This window comes from Euleptes europaea, chromosome 17 (genome assembly GCF_029931775.1).
Source record: "Euleptes europaea isolate rEulEur1 chromosome 17, rEulEur1.hap1, whole genome shotgun sequence".
NCBI lineage: Eukaryota > Metazoa > Chordata > Lepidosauria > Squamata > Sphaerodactylidae > Euleptes > Euleptes europaea.
Window position 1 is genome coordinate 43231949 of NC_079328.1, and position 25004 is coordinate 43256952.

The window sequence follows — 25004 nt, forward strand, 5'->3', positions numbered from 1 at the left end:
GTCTAACTAATAAATAATCAATAAATACATAAATACATAAACCCAGTTCATTCCTCACATGCAATGCTCACATAAGCCAGCATAGTGCAATGGTTAGATGGATGAAGTTCACACAACGCATAGTTAAATTGTGGAACTCCCTGCCCCAAAATGTGGTGATGGCTGCCAACTTGGAAGGCTTTGAGAGGGGAGTGGACATGTTCATGGAGGAAAAGGGTATTCATGGCTACTAGTTAAAATGGATACTAGTCATGATGCATACCTGTTCTCTCCAGGATCAGAGGAGCATGCCTATTATCTTAGGTGCTGTGGAACACAGGCAAGATAGTGCTGCTGCAGTCGTCTTGTTTGTGGGCTTCCTAGAGGCACCTGGTTGGCCACTGTGTGAACAGCCTGCTGGTCTTGATGGGCCTTGGTCTGATCCAGCAGGGCTTTTCTTATGTTCTTATGATCTGGGAGACCCAGGTTTGAATCCCTACTTTGCCATGGAAGCTTGCTGGGTGATCTTGGGCCAGTCATTCTCTCAGATGAAACCAACCTCACATGGATGATGCTCTTTATAATTTGGTACCTCATATGTCTGTCTAGGATAGGGTGCCAACCTCCAGGTGGTAACAAAAGTAAATCAGCACGGTGACCAATAATGAGTAATGAACAATCAACTAAGTAGGAGGACTAAGTGTCAAGAAACAGTTTGGTGCGCAGAGTAAAATGCAAAGTTCATATGTAAGGTAGAACGCGAAAAGGAATGGCCGGCTTCTAAGTCCTTTTCGAGCCTTTTTTTAAAAATAATTTTATTAACATATATAAATACAATTACAATTCACAAACATGTAAACAAACAATATAAGACTGTCAAACAGACAAGACAAAAACAATTTAAAAAACGGAAAGCTATCTTTGCCGCACTTATGGTTGGTGGCTTAGTATTCTTGTAAACAAATAGATAAATATACAAGTATAAGAGGAGTACAATTACGAATTAGATGGTTAATACAGTTAGGAGTGAGAGAGAAAATAATAATAATTAAAAAAGTAGAGGAAGGGTTGTTATAACTTTAATTCATTTCCCATAATCTTTGAAATGGGTTGGATATATGTTGAATTTCTTTCTGGTTTGTATATAAGATGAAGTCACACCATGTTTCATGAAAATTCAGTATGTTGGCCTTACCTTTGATAACTCTAAGTTGGTGTGTTAATTTTTCTGCCATGGCTATTTGCCACAGTTCAGAATACCAAGAGCATAAGAGTTTTGCTGTTTTCCAATTTCTTGCTATAACCTTTCGAGCAGCCATTAACATGAACACTATTAATCCTTTAGATTTTGCTCTTTGGTTATGCCCCCCCCCCATATTGATAATTAGGCCAATGCGGGTGTAACACATATATTTTGAAGTGTGATTTTTGAAATTTCTGCAAAGATTTCCCTCCAAAACTGAGATACTAACGGGCAAAAAGGAATGGCCGGCTTCTAAGTCCTTTTCGAGCCTTTTTCATCAGTCGCTGGGTATGAGATGAAATTAACCACCGCTCCTTAGGTGCATTCTTTTATGGAGCCGACTGTTCCACAATGCCTACAGGCACTCAATGCCCAGAACCTCATTGTTTGAGGCTCACAAGCCCCTTGCTAGTGGACTTCTCTGTCCTCCCTTGTGGACTGCTGTTGTTTTGTGTGGTTGTTTTGGTGTAGTTTTTGCTTATGTTGTTGAAAAAACTTTTGTTTGCACATTCACATTACTGTTACAATGTTTGTATTGTCGTATAATTGTTGAAATACACAAATTGTTGTTCGTTGAGTTCTGTTGATTATATATTGGCTTAGTACTGGTTCTTCTTAGCAACTAACTTAGCAGTACTGGTGATATTTCATAAGAGCCTCCAGGAGGCACCTGAAGTTCTCCCACTATCACAACTGATCTCCAGATGACTACATCCCTCCCCTTCCTAAAGCCCACCCTCCCAGTCTTCACCTTCAATCTCCAAGTATTTTTGAACCCACCGATGGCAACCCTACTTCTCTCTGCACCTGGGCTAGGGTTGTCAGCTCTGGGTTGGGACATGCCTGGTGATTTTGGAGGTGGAGCTTGGAGCGGGCAGGGTTTGGAGAGGGGGGGGACCTCAGAGGGGGTATAATGCTATAGAGTCTGCCTTCCAACGCAGCCATTTTCTTGGTCATCTCGAAATCAGCTGTAATAGTGGGAGATTTCCAGGTGCAGCCCTAGTCTGAGCAGTTGCTTCCACTTTCTCCTTCCCTCTCCTCTTGGGGTGCCTTATGGCGTGACAGTCCTTTTTTTAAACTTCTGAGAAGTTGGAATGCTCATTAACATTCCATAACACCTCAGCATCTAACTAGGGAGCTCTCATTTCAATGGCCTGACTGAAGCTAGAATTCAGCTGCGATTATATTTTTTTTTTTGATCAACAGCCATTCATGTTTTTGCCTCGTTTCTCTTACTGAATTAATGCTAATAGGGAAGATCAATTTGCATAGAAATCCACAAGTTGTGCACTTTAAAACTGTACCTTGTCTGTCTGCCTAGGATAATCAAAAGCAGACTTCTTCTGCAAGTCTGTCTCATTAGGGCTGCCATGTCTCCTGCTATAGCGAAAGACCTGCCCACAACCTGTGCTTCCCACGGCTGCTCCTTTAGGAGGCAGGATAATTTTTTTTTTTAAATCGCTGTCTTAATGTGCAACATGATATCACTTCTGGGGAAAACCATAGAGATCTGGGCAATTCCTAGAGCAACATGATGCCACTTCTCCTTTCCTTGGAAGTTATGTTCCCTGCTCCAGTCAAAAGCACCAGGAGATCAGCAGAGGAAGGCAAGGCTTCTCTCTACGGCCCCAATAAATTACTACCAGGTAGTCTTATTTAGGAGAAGAAGAAGAAGAAGAAGAAGAAGAAGAGTTGGTTTTTATATGCCGACTTTCTCTACCACTTAAGGAAGAATCAAACCGGCTTACAATCACCTTCCCTTCCCCTTCCCACAAAAGACACCCTCTGAGGCAGGTGGGGCTGAGAGAGTGCGACTAGCCCAAGGTCCCCAGCTGGCTTCATGGGTAGGAGCAGGGAAACAAATCCAGTTCACCAGATTAGCCTCCCCCGCTCATGTGGAGTAGTAGGGAATCAAACCCAGTTCTCCAGATCAGAGTCCACCACTCCAAACCACTGCTCTTAACCACTACACCATGCTGGCTCTTGAGTACATAATGATGAGCCTAAGGTAGGGTTGCCAGCTCCGGGTTGGGAAATACCTGGAAATATTGGGGGAGGAGGGGGAGGAAGGTGGGGTTTGGGGAGGGGAGGGACTTCAGCACCATAGAGTCCAATTGCCAAAGCAGCCATTTTCTCCAGGTGAACTGATCTTTATCGGCTGGAGATCAACTGTAATAGCAGGAGATCTCCAGCTAGTACTTGGAGGTTGGCAACCCTAGCCTAAGGGTTAATCAGTACCTGCTGGAATATGCTGAATAATCTTATGCACCCGGCAATATAAATTTCCTGCATTTCAAAGTTGGGCAACTTGTGAGTTTCAGTTCAGTGTGTTTCAGTTTGCACTCAGTTACCAACAGCAGCTACAGCTGTTTCCCTCCCACGCATAACCTTTCATAGAAAAACAATGATTAAAATCTACTTTTTTACAGTCTGCTAGACCATCAAGGTGAGTCAAAGGGTAGGATTGAACTACTTGATGGAGCCTCTTTATTTGACGGAGTGACTTCATAAACTTCAAACGCCGAGGTCATCCCTGCCTTTCGATCCAACAGCAAACCTGAGTGTCGGAGCAGAAACTGAGGAGGTTACACATGAAAACGTGGCCAGCAAGGTGTAGTGGTTAAGAGCAGTGGTTTGGAGCGGTGGAGTCTGATCTGGAGAACCGGGTTTGATTCCCCACTCCTCCACATGAATGGCGGGGGCTAATCTGGTGAACTGGATTTGTTTCCCTGCTCCTACACATGAAGCCAGCTGGGTGACCTTGGGCTAGTCACACTCTCTCAGCCCACCTACCTCACAGGGTGTCTGCTGTGGGGAGGGGAAGGGAAGGTGATTGTAAGCCGGTTTGATTCTCCCTTAAGTGGCAGAGAAAGTCGGCATATAAAAACCTCTCTTCTTCTTCTTCTTCTTCTTCTTCTTCTTCTTCTTCTTCTTCTTCTTCTTCTTCTTCTTCTTCTTCTTCTTCTTCTTCTTCTTCTTCTTCTTCCTCTTCCTCTTCCTCTTCCTCTTCTTCTTCTTCTTCTGTATCCAGGATCGGACATGGTGTTGTGGGCATGAGAATAATTGCACGAACCTCATACAAAAAGACACAACGTGTATTCAGCCCGACTCTCATGGCCGCTTGTGATGTTTCAGACTTCTTCATTTCCTGATGTTTAAGCCAATCCAGACTCTGCTGGTTCAGCAAGGAATGGAAATATATTAGTTAATATCACGAGTATTATGCTGTGATTTTTGTTATACTTGGCAAGAGCTAAACATACATGCTTGGCACCTGAATAACCAAACTCCTGTCTTGGCAGGCTTTCTTTATGCTTCCTTCCTTCCCTTGTAGCTTCCTTCGCACCACCCATTCCCCTGTCCATGCCAACCAGCTCCCTTGTCTGCATTGCTTGACACAGTCCCTTTTTCCCCATGCTTTTTTAACCCAATCTTGGATGATCTGATGTATTATTGTTGGCCATCTTTTCAGAGTGGCTGCTCTATTTTCGCTTCTCTGGGCTCCTTGGATTGTAATTGAATTTGTGAATGATTTCAACAATAACTTTGTCTGTGCTGGTATTTCTGGTTTTATTATCACCTGTTTGTTTACAGGTGGTCTCGGAAGTAGAATTCCAACTATAGAAGACGATAGGGTTCCCAAATAAGATGAGGTTGCTGCTACTAATCTACCACAAGCACGGAATGGGAATTAGAATGATCTACAGAACAAGTAACTCTGTCGTCTATTTAATGGTGTATGTATTCTAGAACTCTCCCTAGAAGCAAAAAATGACTAAACTTTGTACTATGGTCAAATTATGAGAAGACGAGACTGGAAAGACAATGATGCTGGTAAAAGTTGAAGGCGGCAGGAAAAAGAGGAAACATGAGATGGATTGCTTGATTGGATTCAAGCAATTTTAGACCAGTGAATTTTAGAGTCCACCGCTCTTAGCCACTACACTATGCTGGCTGAACACCAGAAGCTGCCATATGCTGAATTAGATCCTTGGTCTATCAAAGTCAGAACTGTCTATACTGGCTGGCAGTGGCTCTCCAGAGTCCCAAGGACAACTTAGGGTCGATGTGAATATCCTGCATTGTGCAGGGGGTCGGACTAGATGATCCTTGGTGTCCCTTCCAGCTCTATGTTCCTGTGATAGTTTTGGAGAGCCAGCATGGTGTAGTGGTTAAGAGCGGAGGACTCTAATCTGGAGAACCAGGTTCAGTTCCCCACTCCTCCACATGAAGCCTCCTGGGAGACCTTGGGCCAGTCACAGTTCTCTTAGAACTCACAGGCAGGGAAGGGCAAACCACCTCTGAAGTCTCTTGCCTTGAAAACCCTACGGGGTCACCATAAGTCAGCTGTGACTTGACGGCAAAATCACACACACAAACACACAGTAGTTTTAATTGGAGATAGGGTTACCAACCTCCAGATACTAAGTGGGGATCCCCTGCTATTACAACTGATCTCCAGCTGATAGAGATCAGTTCACCAGAAGAAAATGGCAGCTTCGGCAATTGGACTCTATAGCATTGAAGTCCCTCCCCTCCCCAAACCCTGCCCTCCTCAGGCTCCGCCCATAAAACCTCCCACTTATTGCCAAGAGGGACCTGGCAACCCTAACTGGAGATGCTAGGAATTGAACTGGAGACCTCCAAGCAGATGAACCATGGCCCCTGTTCTTGTATGTTCAACCAAGGTCAACTCTATCCGGAGGGAATATCAGGCCTCCTGATGCCATTTCTAAGCTTCATACAATGTCAGGCAGCTGCAAGGAGGCTGGAATTTTTGCTATGTCAGCCAGCTAACCAACCCGCCTTACCAACACTCCCTCCCCCCCCCACACACACTTCTCTTCTAAGCCCGGCCCCGCTCTACTAACATAAAGGGGTGGCAATAGGCCACAGAATGGATTCCTAGGGCCATCTGCCAACCAAAATGTAGTGGCGGGGGGGGGAGGGGGGAGGGGAAAGGAATTAATTATGAATGGTGTCTTCCCATGTTAATCATTTATTGTAGAGGAGTTTTCCAGCCTGTTTACAAGGGCTGTAGCTGGAGGCAGCGCACTGTATAAATTGTCTGATTACAGGATACAGAGTGCTTCTTAATAGGGCTCAGATGATTAGGAGAGGGGAAAGAAATTAAAGAGGCCGCTTTTCCTTAAGGTATGCAAATGGCTTGAAGAACAATAGGCTAAGATATGATTCGGGGGGTGGGATGCAATGGACCCCCGCTTCCCTTTTCACCCTTCGATTATGTCCCAGCCAATTTCATTCGGGATCTCCGCCACGCTTTGATTTTTTTTTTTGTCACGATCACACAGCCCAGATAGAAAAAAGGTTCAGTTGCCAGAATGTGGTTCTGCCATTGGACAGGGAAGGGTGAGAGGTTGCTACTAGAATCTGCATCAGGAAAGGCATACCAATAGGTTTGCCAACTTCCAGGTGGAGGCTGGAGACATCCCAGAACTACAACTTATCTCCAGACTACAGAGATCAGTTTGTAGGGTTGCCAACCTCCAGGTAGTTAACAAACAAAAAAGAACACCTCTGTACAATTACCCAATGGGTTTGGAAATCAGAACAGACGCTGACATTAGTAAAATGCAATATCTATTGAGAGTGAATCAAACTATTATACAAAGCATACATACAACATAGCATCCTAAGCTAACTATTGCTTGCAACAAATACAATAGGATGTAATATGATGAAATGTCCACATGGATCACATGTAAATCATTGGATTCCAATCTTCAAACTGGTCCATTTATGGTAACTCAGCCAGAATATTATTCCAATAATAGAAGAGGACAGCAAAGCCTCCACAGTAGAAGGGGATACGGCCGTTTTGAAGTTTTCTTCAGTCCCACTTCTAATCCAATTCTTAATGTTTGTTATCCATCTTATATGTTTACAGCATTTTAACAATGATTTTCTGCCTGAGAGTGGCTTACAGGTTCCTCATCAGGATACCAAAGACAAGATCTCCTGTTATTTCAACTGATCTCCAGCCGATAGAGATCAGTTCAGCTGGAGAAAATGGCCGCTTTGGCAATTGGACTCTGTGGCATTGAAGTCCCTCCCCTCCCCAAACCCCGCCCTCCTCAGGCTCCACCCCAAAAACCTCCTGCCGGTGGTGAAGAGGGACCTGGCAACCCTAAACAGCACGCATGCCACCACTTTATGATGACTGTTCACCTGGAGAAAACAGCTGCTTTGGAAGGTGGACGGCATGGCATTATACCTAGGGTTGCCCGCTCTGGATTGGGAAACACCTGGAGATTTTGGGGGTGCAGCCTGAAGAGAGATCTCAGCAGGGCAAAATGCCATAGAGTCCACCATGCTAAGGATCCATTTTCTCCAGGTGAACTCATCTCTGTTGACTGGAGATCAGTTGTAATCCCAGGAAATCTCCAGCCACCACCTGGAGATCAGCAACCCTGGCTTTGCTCCAAATATGACACTTGAACAAATGGAGTATATAGAAGTTGCTGAAATATTGAGAGCCAATGTGGTGTAGTGGTTAGAGTATTAGACTAGGATCCGTAGGGTTGCCAACCTACAGGTAGTACCTGGAGATCTCCTGCTATTGCAATTGATCTCCAGTTGATAGAGATCAGTTCACCTGGAGAAAATGGCAGCTTTGGCAAGTGGATTCTCTTGTAAACCGGAAGTGATGTAATCACATTGGAGTGGCCTTACACACGCAATCCCTCCTCACCTCCACCCTAAAAACCTCCCCTCGAAGACAGGAGGGACCTGGTAAGCTATGGTTACCAACCTCCAGGTAGTAGCTGGAGATCTCCTGCTATTACAACTGGTCTCCAGCCAATAGAGTTCAGTTCACCTGAAGAAAATGGCTGCTTTGGCCATTGGACTCTATGGCATTGAATTCCCACCCTTCTGCAAATCCCACCCTCCTCAAGCTCCACCCCAAAAACCTCCCGCCAGTGTCGAAGAGGGACCTGGCTACCCTATGGTAAGCCTATGGATCAGTCACACATTCTTAGCCCAACCTACCCCACGGGGCTGTTGTGAGGATAAAACGGGAGAGCAAGAGAATGATGTAAGCTGCTTTGGGCCCTCAAAAGGTGGGCTATAGGTTGAGTAGATAAATAAATATTTGATTATCCAGACATTTTGAATAATTTCTCACACCATTTAGATGGAGGGGTCAGGGGGTGGGAGAAAGAACAAGAAGTCACTTGAAGCAGAATAAGGGAGAAATCTTTCGGGAAGGGGGAGGGAAAGGAGAATGGTGGGATTTTATGATACAGCCATTTCCTGCTTGTAAGAGCTGTAAATTGGGATTTTGTGGGATATTGCTCTTCGTTCATTTATTTCACCAAGGAACAAGGGAAACAGCACTTTGAATGTAATACTAATGAATAAATAATACAGTCATTTGAAAAGCTGCTTGTTGAGATGGAGAAATATATCCAAGCGTATTTTTTTTTTAATGGCCCTGGAGTTCTATTAACATTTCAGGTTTGGATGCCATTCAAGGTGTCGGTAAAGATGAAGTCCTGCCATTTCTGCTTTAAATGCACTAATCATATTAGGCTCTGCACATGAGCAAATTGCAGGCGGCGTTTGATCCCTAAAGGGTAACGTTGGGCCAAACCACAAGCGGTGCTGGGGATCTGAGTTCGAACGTCAGGAGGTGTAGCGGCTGCAAAGAGCAGCTGTGGGAAAGAGGAACGATATGAATTGGGAGTGCAAAGCTGTGGAAGGGAGGAGCACACCTCCCCTGGGTCATTGCCACGATCAGAACCCCCATGGAGTTGCCAACCTCCACGTGGCACCTGGAGCTCTCCTGCTATAACGATTGATCTCCAAGATCAGTTCCCTTGGGGAAGATGGCTGTTATGGGCCATCCAGATCAGGGAGTAAAACACCATGGGAGTTTTAAAAAACATAATATTCTAGATCACTATGGAAAGCAGGAAAAGGGAAGACAGGAAATCAGGTTCCAAAACAAAGCCACGACTTTGTATTCTAAAGGACAATATGTAAAAATAACCAATTTTGTCAGGGGCAGGAGGGGCTGCTCTTTCAATAAATACTTTACACCTCTCAAAACAACTTGCTCCAAAAAACCCAGTGAAAATTCAGCACAGCCCTACATTTAGGGTTGCCAGGTCCCTCTTTGCCACCAGCGGGAGGTTTTTGGGGCGGCGCTTGAGGAGGGAGAGGCTTGGGGAGGGGCTTCAATGCCCTAGAGTCCAATTGCCAATGTGGCCCTTTTCTCCAGGTGAACTGATCTCTATCGGCTGGAGATCTGTTGTAATAGCAGGAGATCTCCACCTAGTACCTTGTGGTTGGCAAAGTTAGAAGGAACTCTTCTTAGAACTGCACTGTACACTGGCTTTATGGGAAAGCACATTCAGCTCTAGGGTTGCCAGGTCCCTCTTCGCCACCAGCAGGAGGTTTTTTTGGGGCAGAGCTCTCTATGAAGCAGTGATGCTGTTTCAGCATTCAGTTGTGAGTAGAGGAAGCAAAGAAATCCCAGAGGGGAACAGAGGTAGAAAGCCGTGCAGTAAGTTTCCAAGAGCTCCACTCGGACAGAAACTGAGCTCAGTACCGTGACATTGGCTATGGATAGGGTTGCCAGCTCCGGGTTGGGAAATACCTGGAGATTTTTGGGACGGAGCCTGAGGAGGGCGGGGTTTGAGGAGGGGCGGGACTTTAATGCCATAGAGTTCAATAGCCAAAACAGCCATTTTCTCCAGGTGAACTGATCTCTATTGGCTGGAAATCAGTTGAATAGCAGGAGATCTCAAGCGAGTACCTGAAGGTTGGCAACCCCACCTACATTGAATGACACTGGCCCTGCTATGGCCTCTGTTGATTTAAACTAGGGTTGGTCGCTTTGGCAATTGGACCCTATGGCATTGAAGTCCCTCCCTTCCCCAAACCCCACCGTCCTCAGGCTCCACCCCCAAAATCTACCACAGATGGCATAGAGGGACCTGGCAACCCTAATTTAAACCCATGGGGGTGTTGATTTTAGTAGGACCTTGCTAGCTGATTTGAACAGATGGATAAAGGCCCCCAGAATATGGTGGCCCGTAAGGTATAACCAAGCCAAAATTCCTCCTCTTGCAAAGCGACCCAGTTTGCCACACGGTTCTTAGGTAACGATCATTGGTTCGGCAGCTTGTACAGCGGGGTATTAACATAGAATCATAGAATCATAGAGTTGGAAGGGACCACCAGGGTCATCTAGTCCAACCCCCTGCACAATGCAGGAAATTCACAACTACCTCCCCCCACATCCCCAGTGACCCCAACCCTCCCCCTGCCATGCAGGATCCCACAATCAAAGCACTCCTGACAGATGGCCATCTAGCCTCTGCTTAAAGACCTCCAAAGACGGGGACTCCACCGAGGCAGTGCATTCCACCGTCGAACAGCCCTCACTGTCAGGAAGTTCTTCCTAATGTTTAGGTGGGATTGCTTTTCTATTAGTTTAAATCCATTACTCCGTGTCCTAGTCTCTGGAGCAACAGAGAACAAGCTAGTTCCCTCATCAACATGACATCCCTTCAAATATTTAAACATGGCTATCATGTCTCCCCTCAACCTTGGCTACCCCTCAACCCCTCAACATGACAAGGAAAGGAAAGAACGAAGAGACACCTTTGTATACTCTCCGTGGGACTGCCGTGGTGGTAAACCCTTAGGGGGATTCCAGCCATAAGCACAGCAATTTCTGCCACACAAGGGCTGTGTTTTTTTTTTTTGTAAGGGGGGGAACCCTGCGCTGACACTCGTAAATTGCCACATGTTTGGAACCTCTGCAAGATCTCCCAACAAGCTGTGTTCTGCTAGTCATTATTTCTACTGGACAGAAATGGCTGTAACTGCGTTAACGCGAGGCAGGATGCACTGTTGCGTCTCACGAGGGAGGGTTCCCACCTCAAGGGCAGGAGGTTGTGTGTCCCAGCACCACACCAGGCCTGCTTTGGCTGACAGCTTGCACCCCTTTTAAATCTTTTTTTTTTAAAAAGCAGCGGGTGTTTCAGATGGCAAAGCGTGCTCGGGGGACGACCTTCGTGGCCAGGGCAACGCTGCATCCACTTGCGCCTGGAAGCAAATGCGTTAGGAGAACCAATCGGACCGGGTAAGTCACAAAAAGTCAAAACGATTTACTATGGCAGCTGTCAGTTCCCCATAATGTAAAGGAAGATGTGCAAGGAAGATCCTAAAAGGACCATTGGCTGTTTTTAAAATTAGTTTTAAGGAATCAATTTCCTATTGGTGCGGGGAACCTGTATGGTTGCCAGCCTCCAGGTGGTGGCAGGAGATCTCCTGATATTACAACTGATCTCCAGCTGACAGAGATCAGTTCACCTGGAGAAAATGGCCGCTTTGGCAATTGGACTCTGTGGCATTGAAGCCCCTCCTCAAATCCCTCCCTCCTCAGGCTCCACCCCAAAAACCTCCCGCCGGTGGTGAAGAGGGACCTGGCAACCCTAGGAACCTGTATGTTATAGATCAGTGTTCCCCAACTATTTTTGAGTATGAGGACCCTTTTTTAACATTAAAAAGATTGGTGGATCCCCCATGTGATTGTAGTTGTACTATTAATATCCGTTGGTCAAGAAAATAGATAATGGTTGTTTATGCATGGGAATTTTACCTGAGGTTTGTTGCTCGCTGGTCCCACACTTTCCTGTTGGGAATCTCTGCACCAGCAGTCTCCAAGCTCAAATCAATTCCCCGCCCCTTTAAATGCTGCTTTGTAATTGGCTTACTTTGTAGAGCCAATTACTTTGTAGAGCCAATTTCTCTTTGCGAGAAAAAATACCCCCCCAAGCCCAACCGCTGCATAAAAAAGCATTTTATGAGCAAAAACCGGAGCAATCTGAAGTGGGGGGGGGGGGAGAGAAATCGAAGCCTTGGTTTTAAAAGGCCTTTCTTCTGCTCAGAAAGAGCTCTGAGGAAGCAGGAAGCATTTGAATCCTGCCTCTTTATACGCTGCTTTGTAATTGGCTGTGAGAGAAACCAAGCTTTGTGTCTGCGCTTTGCCTTACGCATGGGGATTTCATCCGGGCTGAGCTCAGGGGAGAGGGAAGAATCAGGTTAACAGAGGAACGGGAAGGTCCGGGATTTGTGAGGGCTGGCCGTGTGAGGTCATCTCTAATGGAGGGGAAACTCATGTATAACTCCAAGGAACAACCGAGACAGACCAGGGGCAAATGTGAGTGAAAGTACCCATGCATAAACAACCAACAGCTCACACCCCAAAAATCTTGTTGGTGTCTAAGGTGCTACCAGACACGAATCTAGCTGAAAATGAAGCACAGCGACTTACCAAGGCTATGCAAAACAAAGACTAGCATTGGAAAATGCATATGGGTGCATACGGGTACATACAGGAAAACAGGGTTGCTTGAAAATTTTCGCAGGGCATCTTCAGCTTTTCCTACACAATGAAAGTACAGAGCGAAAGTGGATGCCTTCAGCCAGCTGGCCAACCACCCACACTTTTACACATGGAAAGGAATTAAACTCTGTTTCCAAATACCGAATTGGAAGTGGTGGGGGGGGGGGACGGGAAGGCCCGTCAAGCTTTGTGGCGCTTTTAAACACGCCCTGTCATCGTTTATTAACTTATTTGCTCAAAGCCTCGGGAGAATAAGGCCTTGTTTTGTCTGGATTCCTGACTAAGCCTCAACACAATCATGCCAATTTCTTGTTTTAGTGGCCTGGCTTACTCGCGGTGACATGCGAGCCCCTACTGTTAGTCGGAAACATGTCGCAGGGCGAGTAGCTGTTAGCAGTGCGGGCGAGAGACACGGCATCGCTGATCCCGAGGCTTTGAACAAAATTACTTCCTTTAACACACGACCACCTTAATTATGTGCTGGGAAACAGAAAACAGGTCAGACAATTTGTCCCGGGACGTCATAATTCCATCAGTACAATGCTGACATTATCAGAGATTTATGGATGGAATGTCATAATTATTTTTTTAGTAAACAGATCAAGCTTTGCTAATGGAGGAGGCTGAAAGTAGTAATTAGCTTCTCTGTAAACGACTCTTTAAGACGGGGGCGGGGGGAGGAGGAGGAGGAGGAGGAGGAGGAATGGGGTCTTATGAGACAAACAATTCCCCTGCTATTTCAGGATGGTCTGCAGTTCCAGCAGCTTTTCTTCTGGACAGGAGGGAAAGGTTAAGGGGCTTCTACGCCCACAATTCCAGTGTCCCAAGTTGTGTTCCTTTTCCCAGTAGGTCGAGCTAGAAAGAAGGTCTTCTGTGATTATTTCTTAACTGTTTAGTAGGAAACACAAACAAACCAAAGATTGTTTCAAAAGAGTAGCCACATTAGTCTGTTGTAGGAAAGTAGAACAGTCTACTGTTTTCCAGAAAACAAAATTGTCATATTGTTTTTGTATGCCAAATGGTCTACCCTTCCCTTTTTTCCTTTTTGTATCCCTTAATTATAAAAAAATAAACCTTTAAAAAACAAACAAACAGAAAACTGTCATTAAGTCCCAGATTTTTGGAAGTTTCTCTTGGAAGATCCTTATCATCTTGCAAACAAGAACTGGACCCACACATTATTGGGTAGCATACTATTGCTGGGGTTGCCAACCTCCAGGTACTAGCTGGAGATCTCCTCCTATTACAACTGATCTCCGGCCCATAGAGATTAGTTCGCCTGGAGAAAATGGCCGCTTTGGTAATTGAACTCCATGGCATTGAATTCCCTCATCTCCCAAACCTCAGGATCCTCAGGATCCACCCCAAAAAACATCCCACCAGTAGTGAAGAATGACCTGGCAACCCTAACTGTTGCCATAATTCACCTCCTAGATTTTCCTGTCTGGACAGGAAGCGCCAGTCACCAAATCGCTGAAGATGGTGACCTCTTGAAATGGACCTCCTGTACAGTATCATGCAGCTATCTATGGGAAGTAATGGTTGTTCAAGTAGATCAGAGAATAGAATCCTATTCCTATCTGATTATACAAAACATGAGTATCCACACCCCAATTGCTTGAACCCTACTGTTTCATTCCTTTAGAGATATGCACAAGAGCTACGGAGTCAATATCCCAGCAGCTGAATGTTTCTTTGACAACGTAAACGTGTCTGTACTATTCACCCAGAAAACTTTATTTTGTCTTTCTTTGACTCCACTGGGGACTTGGCTAAACCTGATGCAGTCCATTTGTATTAATGATCTGTGGCTAAGTTGAAGGTTTTGTTTTTGGTTCACTGGTGCTGAGGCCATGTCCCCTTGTTTCTGAGCTGATTTCTGAAGAAGGTTAATAGATATTAGGGCTCTCAAAAGCCAGTTGGCTCCGCGGGGGTTCTGTTTCACACAGGCTTTTCAGTCCCCTTACATTTATTATCCTAGGCATTTTCAGTGTTTATTTTCAATTATTATTCATTCTCTCTCTCTCTCTCTCTCTCTCTCTCTCTCTCTCTCTCTCTCTCTCTCTCTCTCTCTCTCTCTCTCTCTCTCTGTCTGTCTCTGGGTGTGGCTAAAATCATTATCTTGAAAACCCTATCTGGTCATGTTCAATCTCCCTTGAATTCAAATGATCCCAAGAGCAATGATCACTGTTTGTTTGGGACTTCACAGTAATATCTTGTGAATGGTGTATGACGACACCTCACACAGGGAAGGGCAAACAGAGTTCAAGTTTTCGTGACTCAGTGCAAAAAATATAAACCTTGAGAAGCAAGCAAAAAATCAAGTCAGCGATATAGGCTTCCACAGGAAGTCAAAGGACACAAGCACATCTCACCCGACTGGAGGATCATAACTGTTTGAAGTGTGCATGGATAGACCAAACATTTTTGTAAGCTAAGCAAACGAAAGTAGGAGCCCCGTGGCGCAGAGTGTTAAGCTGCAGTACTGCAGTCAAAGCTCTGCTTGTGACTTGAGTTCGATCCCGACAGAAGTCAGCTTCAGGTAGCCGGCTCAAGGTTGACTCAGCCTTCCATCCTTCCGAGGTCGGTAAAATGAGCACCCAGCTTGTTGAGGGTAAAGTGTAGACGACTGGGGAATTCAATGGCAAACCACCCCGTAAACATGATCTGCCTAGGAAACATCATGATGTGACGTCACCCCCATGGTCAGAAAGGACCCAGTGTTTGCACAGGGGGATACCTTTACCCTTTTAAAGCAAACGAAACCCTCCTTACCTCCTGATCCAGAACAGCATAACAATAGTAAATTATTATATGAGAAATTATGAGATGGGAGGTATTATGATTTAAACAGAATTTTTGCAAGATGGATTGCTAATATGTCTTCAACATTTCCCCCCCTTTCCCAAATTCTTTTGATTTCTGCACCCCAAAATCTTTAATAAAAATCTATTTAAAAAACAAAACAAAAACAATAATAAATTCAATGATCAAAAGTTTGGGTCTTTTAAATTTATATAAATATATTGTCATGTCCTTTCTCCATGGTGCTCAAAGTGACATCCATTGTGTTCCCCCCACCTATTTACCCCACCTAGGGTTGCCAACCTCCATATACTAACTGGAGATCTCCTGCTATCACAACTTATCTCCAGCAAACAGAGATCCATTAACCTGGAAAAAATGTCCGCTTTGGCAATTGGACTCTATGGCATTGAAGTTCCTCCCCTCCCAAAACCACACCCTCCTCAGGCTCTGCCCCAAAAACCTCCCACCAGTGGCAAAGAGGGACCTGGCAACCCTAAGTGGACATGAGTGGTGATTCCAGGAGGTCTCCAGGACCTACCAGGAGGTTGGCAACCTGAGCAGCCCGGGGGTTCCTGAGGGCTTACTACACGGGGAATTCTGCAGGGCTCTCACCCTAGAATTGTAAGTGCAGGCAACTCTCATCAGCTAAGGGAGGCTAAGTGCGGAAGCATTCAATAACATCTCATTCTATGAAATATAATACTAATTTGTAGGTTAGCTTACCATCACCAAATCCATTAGAGTGTTGAAAAATACAGTTAGCAAGGGAAACAATAGTGGAACAAAAACGAAATTAAGTAATATAGGTAAAGGAGAGAAGAAAAGGTATTTCAGCTGAAGCATGAAAACAAATGTAGATAATTAGCACTTCTGCAAAGCTTTTCATCTTTCAAATGTTGAGCAAATATTACTTTTTCAGTTCCCACAACACCCGGTGCGCTGTGTGTAAATATTACATTTATAATATGCCATTATCATACCATTTCCAGAAATAAGTTTTATGGTGTGAGAAATCAAAGTTTATCGCCATCATCATAAACGAATAGCCCACTTGGCTGGATCCATGCCATTTCCCCAATGGAAACTACCTTCTCTCCCAGACTATTTTAAGTCCTGGTTAGGGGGGAAAAGGTAATGTGATATATTTGATTTTCCTTCCAACTATGGACCTTAAAGCAGAGCAGAGGAACATTTATTTTTGATCAGGGAAACAGTACATGAGGGAGAAAAAAGTTAACTCTGTCTTTTCCAGAGCCATGGCTAGGGATGCCAGCCTCCAGGTGGGACCTGGGGATCCCCCCAAATTACAGCTCATCTTCAGATTCAGAGATAGGGAGATCTCCCGCTATTACAACTGATCTCCAGCCGAAAGAGATCAGTTCCCCTGGAGAAAATGGCCGCTTTGGCAATGGGACTCTATGGCATTGAATTCCCGCCCCTCCCCAAACCCCACCCTCCTCAGGCTCCGCCCCAAAAACCTCCCACCAATGGCAAAGAGGGACCTGGCAACCCTAACAGTTACCCTGGAGAAAATAGTTGCTTTCGAGGGTGGACTCCATGGCATTATACCCTGCTGAGGCTGAGAAATACCCCTTTGCCTAAGGATACCTAGTGGGTTGGATCCAGAATAAATTTCCTGCTAATGGAAGGGATGGGAATAATTCCCCCCCTTTTTGCTCCAGACCCCCAATTTCCCTCTTATGCTGTTCCTGAAGGTTGCAGCCCACCAGGAGGAGTATTTTGGGGAGGTCAGTAGGCTCCTAAACAGAGTTACATCCTTCTAAGACCATTGACTTCAACGGACCGAGGAGGGTGTAAATGTGCATAGACTTGTACTGTTAATCTGGAGATTTTGAAAATTTTAATCCAAGAGGCAGGATTAGGATTAATAAAAGTGGAAATTTCTGGGTGCTGGGGTAAGGCTAGTGTTTCTGTCCAGAGATCATCAACATGGGTATTTTTATATTTACAGGGAACTCGCTTTTTTTCCTTTTTAAAAGCCGATGAATCCCATTCCGTTACATAGCACCAGCTTCTGTATGTGAGCGGCCTATCTGGGTACATATAAACATTTTAATAATGTTCATTAAACTTTACTAGGATTTTTTAGTATTGCCCAAATCACAGCTAAAATTTAAGTTCCTTTCCTAATACAGTCTGTATAATGTTACTAGTGTGAGCAAATCCATTTTATGACGCATAAAAACATTAGCCTCCTGTAAATGTGAAGCACACACACACACATACACAACACCCATCTGCGCAAATATTTCTTGCAAGTATGAATAAGTAAAATCTTTTCAGTCGTGCATGTGGGGGTTCATTCAGAAATATGCTTTTTTAATGCAATTATTGGCGTCTTTTAGATTGTAAGCTGCCTTGACCCTCCAGGATAAGGTGGGCTATATGTATTTTAAATAAATAAAATATCTGTGGTTTGCTTTGGGACAGCAGAGTGTCAGTATGGTGTAGTGGTTAGAGTATCGAGACTAGAACTTGGGAGGCCGAGGTTTAAAACCCCACTCAGCCAAGAATCTTCCTGGGTAACCATGGGTGAGTCACCCTTTCGGTCTAACCTGTCTAGGGCTATCAGGCCCCCGCCACCGATCAGCTGGCCAGTGGGGGGAGTTGCTAGCAGTGGGGGAGGCCTAGCCTGGCAACACGGTGATGTCCCTTCCAGCACACACCAGAAGTTATGTCATGGCATCACTGGCAACACAGGATGCTCTGATATTTGGGCAAAAACTCTATGATAAATAGGGTTGCCAACCTGAGCCTGGCCTTTGGGCTGGGGAGGGCGGGGTAAGAGTGTAATAAAACAAAATAAAATAAACCTCCAGGTACTAGCTGGAGATCTCCTGCTATTACAACTGACCTCCAGCTGTTAGAGATCAGTTCACCTGAAGAAAATGGCCGCTTTGGCCATTGGACTCTATGGCATTGAAGTCCCTCCTCCCCCTCCCCAAACCCCACCCTCCTCAGGTTCTGCCCCAGGTTCTACCTCAGCCTCAAAAACAGTTGATCAGCTCAGCAAGCATCTGTAAGCCTAACCCCCCAGCCCCCAATTCTGAGAATCAGGATACTATGACAAATCCTTAGCAACTTTCAGAAGGTTGAAATTCTTCTCTGGAAAGCCTTTAAGGTCTGGTTTTGGCTCTCTGTGTAGGTCATAGTTAGGAGAGATTTCACATTTCTCATCCCTGCTGTTTCATTCTGCACATACGCCTTCCAGTTGTGCTTCTCTCGTGCTTGAATTGCGCCTTGATTCTTTCCCCCTGCGCCACTTGTTGCTTGTCCATCAATAGGGTTGCCAACCTCCAGGTAATTTAAACAAAAACAAAACCTATGCTCTATTAACACAGTTGTATGACAAAATCAGCACGTGGGCTCCAATGAATGATACAAGATAAAATTCACAATTCATCAATGTTCATTATGCTAACAAATACAAAAGAGACCATTTCATTGTGTTAAGTCACACAATTTCCAACTGAAATGAAATAAAACAATGTTAAAGTTCAAAATAAATCAGAAGTCGCAAGGTGACCACCTTTCTGCAGCACGGAGTGTCACAAGCCGGCTGTGCGTCGGAAGAGAAACAGGAAAGAAGAACACCCCGGGGAGCCTTCCAGGTTCTCAAGGATCTGCTGTCTTCCGCAGCGAAAGACACGCCTCCCAGGAGACGGGAGCTCCCGGATACCTCCCGGTGGGGGATACCACAGTATGCAGAAAAAGTATTAATTGGCAATATGCCATCCAGTAAATATGAAGTCCAACTTAGACGCCACCCTAGGTTGGTGCGCGTTTCTATACTTCGTCAGTACGTTGGTCTTCCTTCTTTTTGTCATACAACCTCCAGGTAATAGCAGAAGATCTCCTGCTATTACAATTGATCTCCAGCTGATAGAGATCAGTTCACCTGGAGAAAATGGCCGCTTTGGCCATTGGACTCTATGGCATTGAAGTCCCTCCCCTCCTCAGGCTCCGCCCCCAAAACGTCCCGCCGGTGGCGATGAGGGACCTGGCAATTCTATACATCAATAAATACATGACATACAAATGAACAGCATATTATCTGTGTATGCAAAACTGTGCAATAGGCATACACAATATGAATTAATCTACGAAACCAAGAATAAAATCTATAGAGTAAAGATTGCTGATACAAATGAAAAGGAATGTAAAAGGAAGGAAATAAAGAACATTCTGGCATCCCCATTAATGATACATTTTTCATATGGTGGTGGTTTTCTATTGATTTTAATTGTAGTTGTTTGCTGGGGTGTCATTTGAGATCACTCAGGTTGTATTGTTGCCAGCTGCCCCATGGTTTATTTGACCATAGGACATGTTATATATTTACATTTTTGTTGTGGTGGTGGTTATTATTAACTGTTATTATTTAATGCAGTATTTTGGATAAGTGCTATTAGTCTGCATGGAAATACACATGGAATCATTAATTTCAGATCACTAATTCCCCACACATTTATTCCAAGCCATTTTATTTAAAGAATAACATTTCCCAAATTCTTAGGCAATAATAGTTAGACGTTTTTGTTTACATCCAGTATAAGCCTTGCTGTTATTTACTCATGCATAATCTCATTCCAAATGATACCTTGCTTACAATTTGATGTGTGCATTTTCTTATGGAAACCAAAATTAATACCTCCTTGACATGGAAGAAATACACGGCATTATCTTTTATGGCATTGATTTAGACTGTGCCATATGTCTTCCTTAAACTCCATAATGGCATTCAGTGGAGTTGGAGACAAACAAGGACTAATGTTCTATTAGGACAGAGGAATAATGTGTGAGATTATGCACATGCCTCCATTAAGTAACCGTCATATAAGCTTGGAGGTTGTGAATTGGCTGGAGACCTTTTAATGCAGAAATAAGATCAAATGGTATGAAAGAGATACTGAATGTCAAATTCTGGCCATATCACAAACAGCTATTTCAAACTCCAAATACCATTTTGATTCACTTTTGCAAATGAAACCTACAATTTTGATTCACTTCTCCCTTGTGCGCATTAAACCTCCAATCTTAATGTCGTTTCCTGCTTCCTTGCACCCAAGCTTTTCCATAAAATGTACACATTCTTCCGTTTTGTGCATTACACATTATCTATCTATTGCATGTATAAGTAACCGATGTTGTATGTATGAATACTGTAGAGGTGGCATATAAAACCCCTACGATTTGCATATAACATAGAAATAAAAAGTAACAGTGAGAAGTAGCGAACTAAACTCATTGACAAAAATTTGTATGTTTGTGCAAAGCGCCGTCAAGTCGCAGCCGACTTATGGCGACACCAACAACGGGTTTTCAAGGCAAGTGAGAAGCAGAGATGGTTCGCCATTGCCTTCCTCTGCAGAGCCTTCCTTGGTGGTCTCCTTTCCAAGCACTGACTCTGCTTAGCTTCTGAGATCTGACAAGATCGAGCTATACCATGCCACGTTTCCTCCCAACAAATTTTTTAATTAATATATATTTTTTAAAAAACCACACACACACAATACTACGGTATCCACCGCCACCAACTGGCAATATAATTTCTAAAGAGTTGGGCAAAGGATAACATACAACTTTTTAAAATTCCGGATCTTCTTCCATGTGGATTGAATTCATTGAGTTAGATTCAAATTATGGAGCCAGATCCAAATATGCCCTTTCATTCATGCAAGGATTCTTTCTTTGTGTGGAAGGATATCTTTGGGAAGCAGAAGGTTCTGCGTGTTGAAGAACTCTTTTTGTGACCGGAATACTTCTTCCATGACCACCTTTGGTGCATAGACAGGGAAGAAATCCTTCTTTGAGAGGAAGACTATCTTGGATCCAGTTCCATGTTTTGGATACAACTTAAATGTCCTGGTTGGAAGATATTTGGGGTCTGATGTTCTGCTGTAATAACAAACATTCCCTACTTCAGATTCTCAAAATGACACAAATTAAAGTTTTTATTTATAAAATTGCAATATCGCTCATGCTGAAAAGAAATGATGTCCGTAAATGGCTTCCAAAAGAAACTCATATTAGTTTTTGATATTTTGCAGATTTATTTAAATATGTGCACAATCAATTAAAATTAGATGATTAATTAAAAACTCTTAGTTAATAGGTAACAATATCTTTCCTTGCTTGGCTTTCAAAGTTGGTCAAATTTTTATGAGGACTGGCTTTCCTTGGCTGTTTCTTTTTCCCAATGATGCGGCAAACAGGTTTTATCGTTCAGATATGGGAAAGATGATATAGATGAAATATGCCTGAAAGAATTATTATCGATGGTAGTAACTGGGTTGTAAAGTTTGACCTTATGAATCCAGTAATGCGATGGCCATTGGAAACCTAAAGCCTATGGTATTTGCGGGCCTGTCTGGCTGAGGTTGTGAATCCTCACCCAAGATATAAAAGCAGCCTAACTTACCTTGAGACTAAAATAAAAGTTTATTTCCTCTAATCTATTCACAGAAGCAGAAGCAAAGACAGACCCTTGGGTCTCAGCACACAAAAAAGGTAATGTTCTTTTACCGACATGAGCAACTTAGCTCCAACGTACTCTTTTTTGTTTTGTTTTAAGTATTTTGTGCTTGATCCAATTTTGTGTTTAATCTGATCAAACGGTACACCAACATTGGAAACACAGTGAAATGTGCTTAGGCCCATGGCAATTATTGTGCTTAAGTGAACGTCAACACTGATGGATTGCCGCCATATTATTTGCTGAATGAAAGGATTTATTATCTGTGCAGTTTAGCTTATTTCTTGATTATATTCAAATCCCAACTTTCCTTGGAGTAGAAAAACCCAAGAACCCATTTGCATTGTTACATTTTTGTCTCTCCTACCTCACATACTGGGATTGCATGCTATATGGGATCCGCTTGATGCAAACTATCACCATGTTATGTAGATAGGACAACATGCTTATTTTCCAGCTTAAGAACACAGGCCCTCAGCAACATGCCAATTTGCTTTCTAATGGCTCAATATACACAGCATTATTTAAAATATTGTTTAAAATTACATTCAGGCTATGCGTATAAAGTGTATGTAAAACATCAATGAATTTTGTGTTTAGACTTGGGTCTTATCCCCAAGATATCTCATTATGTAAGTGCAAAAATTCCAAAATATGGAAAGATCCAAAATACGCCTAGGGCTGTTTAGTTTGGAAAGAAGGCGGTTAAGGGGAGACATGATAGAGGTCTATGCATGGTTTGGAGAGAGTTGACACAGAGAAGCTTTTCTCCCTCACTCATAATACTAGAATGCGGGGTCATCTGCTGAAGCTGGAGGGTGAGAGATTCAAAACAGATAGAATAAGGTATTTCTTCACACAACACATAGTTAAATAGTGGAACTCCCTGCCCCAGGATGTAGTGATGGCTGCCAAACTGGAAGGCTTTAAGAGGGGAGTGGACATGTTCATGGAGGAGAGGGCTATCCATGGCTACTAGTAAAAATGGATACTAGTCATGATGCATACCTATTCTCTCCAGGATCAGAGGAGCATGCCTATTATATTAGGTGCTGTAGAACACAGGCAGGATAATGCTGCTGCAGCTGTCCTGTTTTTGGCTTCCTAGAGGCACCTGGTTGGCCACTGTGTGAATAGACTGCTGGACTTGATGGACCTTGGTCTGATGCAGCATGGCTTTTCTTATGTTCTTATGGACCACTTCTGGTCCCAAGCAGTCCAGATAAGGGATACTCAGCCTGTACTGGGTTTTCATCCAGATCAATCGGCACGGCTGCCCTTTTCTATTCCACAGCGGGATTAATCTGGGTGCTGACCAACTCACAATTCAGCAGGCTTTCACCTCCAAAAGGACACCTTGTTTCCTTCCTTGGTTCCAAAGGCAACACGCTGTTAAAAAATAGAGGAAGCCTATAATTCATATGCAAACAAAGACAGGGGGTGGGGGTGGAAGGCTCTCTCTTCTCCTCCTTTCCCATGATTTCATAATAAAACGTTGAAATGCTTTGATCAGAAGCTCGGAGGAGGTGTGAACCCGCCGCTCTAGCAACAGACAGATATTTGTGTAATTGGCCTTTATGTATTTGCCAGTTCAGAATAATCACATATAAAAAAGAATCAACTTACCTCATCTGCCTGGTACAGCCAAGGCATAAATAAAAGCGAACAATGGGATTTCTATTACTCACTCACTGACTCCCAGCTACATCACTGTATTCTTTATAATTGCTGGCAAGAAGATTAATGTTTTGTGAAATATCAGGGTAAGGTCACAAGAGGGTTTGCGGGGCTGTCTAAACACCGAGGCTTTTTGACTCCTGCCTTCCCTTCCCCCCCCTCTCTTTTATGTAAATGACCTTATAACATTTCTACTAATTATTGTGATTTCGGGATGTGGGGAAAGGAACTTCCATCTTTCTTGACAAGTTCCCATTTTTTGCAGTAGAGAAGTCTCCCAAATACAGATGTGTGAGCTTTCACTGGGTGATAGGGTTGCCAGGTCCCTCTTTGCCACTGGCGGGAGGATTTGGGGGCAGAGCCTGAGGGGTGTGTGGTTTGGGGAGTTAGATACTTCAATGCCATAGAGTCCAATTGCCAATGTGGCCATTTTCTCCAGGTGAACTGATCTCTATCGGCTGGAGATCAGTTGTAATAGCAGGAGATCTCCAGCCAGTACTTGGAGGCTGGCAACCCTACTGGGTGAAGAAGGTATGAACTGAACACATGAAGCTGCCTTGTACTGAATCAGACCATCAGTCCATCAAGGTAAGTGTTGTCTACTCCAACTGGCAGCGGCTCTCTAGGGTCTCACATGGAGGTCTTTTGTGTCACCTACAATCTGATTTGTCAGATCTCAGAAGCTAAGCAGGGTCGCCCCTGGTTAGTACTTGGATGGGAGACTACCAAGGAAGTCCAGGGATGCTATGCAGAGGCAGTCAATGGCAAACCACCCCTGAAAGCCTCTTGCCTTGAAAACCTTATGGAGATACCATAAGTTGGCGGTGACTTGACTGCCCTTTCCATCACCACTACAACCTGATCCTTAACGGGATATGCCAGGGACTGAATCTGGGATGTTCTGCATGCAAAGCAGATGCTCTACCACTGAGCCACAGCCCCCTAATTCTTCCACCTCCAGGTTCTGGTTTGGAGTCACCCTACCGCACTTCCAAGGTCATTTATCTCTTCTTTCAAAGTTAGGAAAAATCTTTTTGACAAGAGCGTAACCATCGAGGTGCTGTGGAGATATTCTGGGCTTCGCAATAAGCAAACGTTGGTCACATTAAAACCCCGCGAAGCATTAACAGCTGCTTCTAGCGGCGACAAAACCCCCACACTGAAACATTAGCCCAAAATATAAAATGAACATATGTACATGTGAGCAGATAATAAATAACACAGACTAGGAGTGGAGAACCTCTTGTATCAATTGTCCAGAAGAGCAGTAGCACAAATAATAATAACCACATTTTAAATAGGGAAAGGGGAGGATGAGTTTTCTCCTGGCACTGAAACTCGGCTGACTTGGCCCTGTGGGGAAGGTGTTCCTCAAAAGCCAAGGTGCCACGCCAGAAAAGACCCTTCCTCTTGTAGCT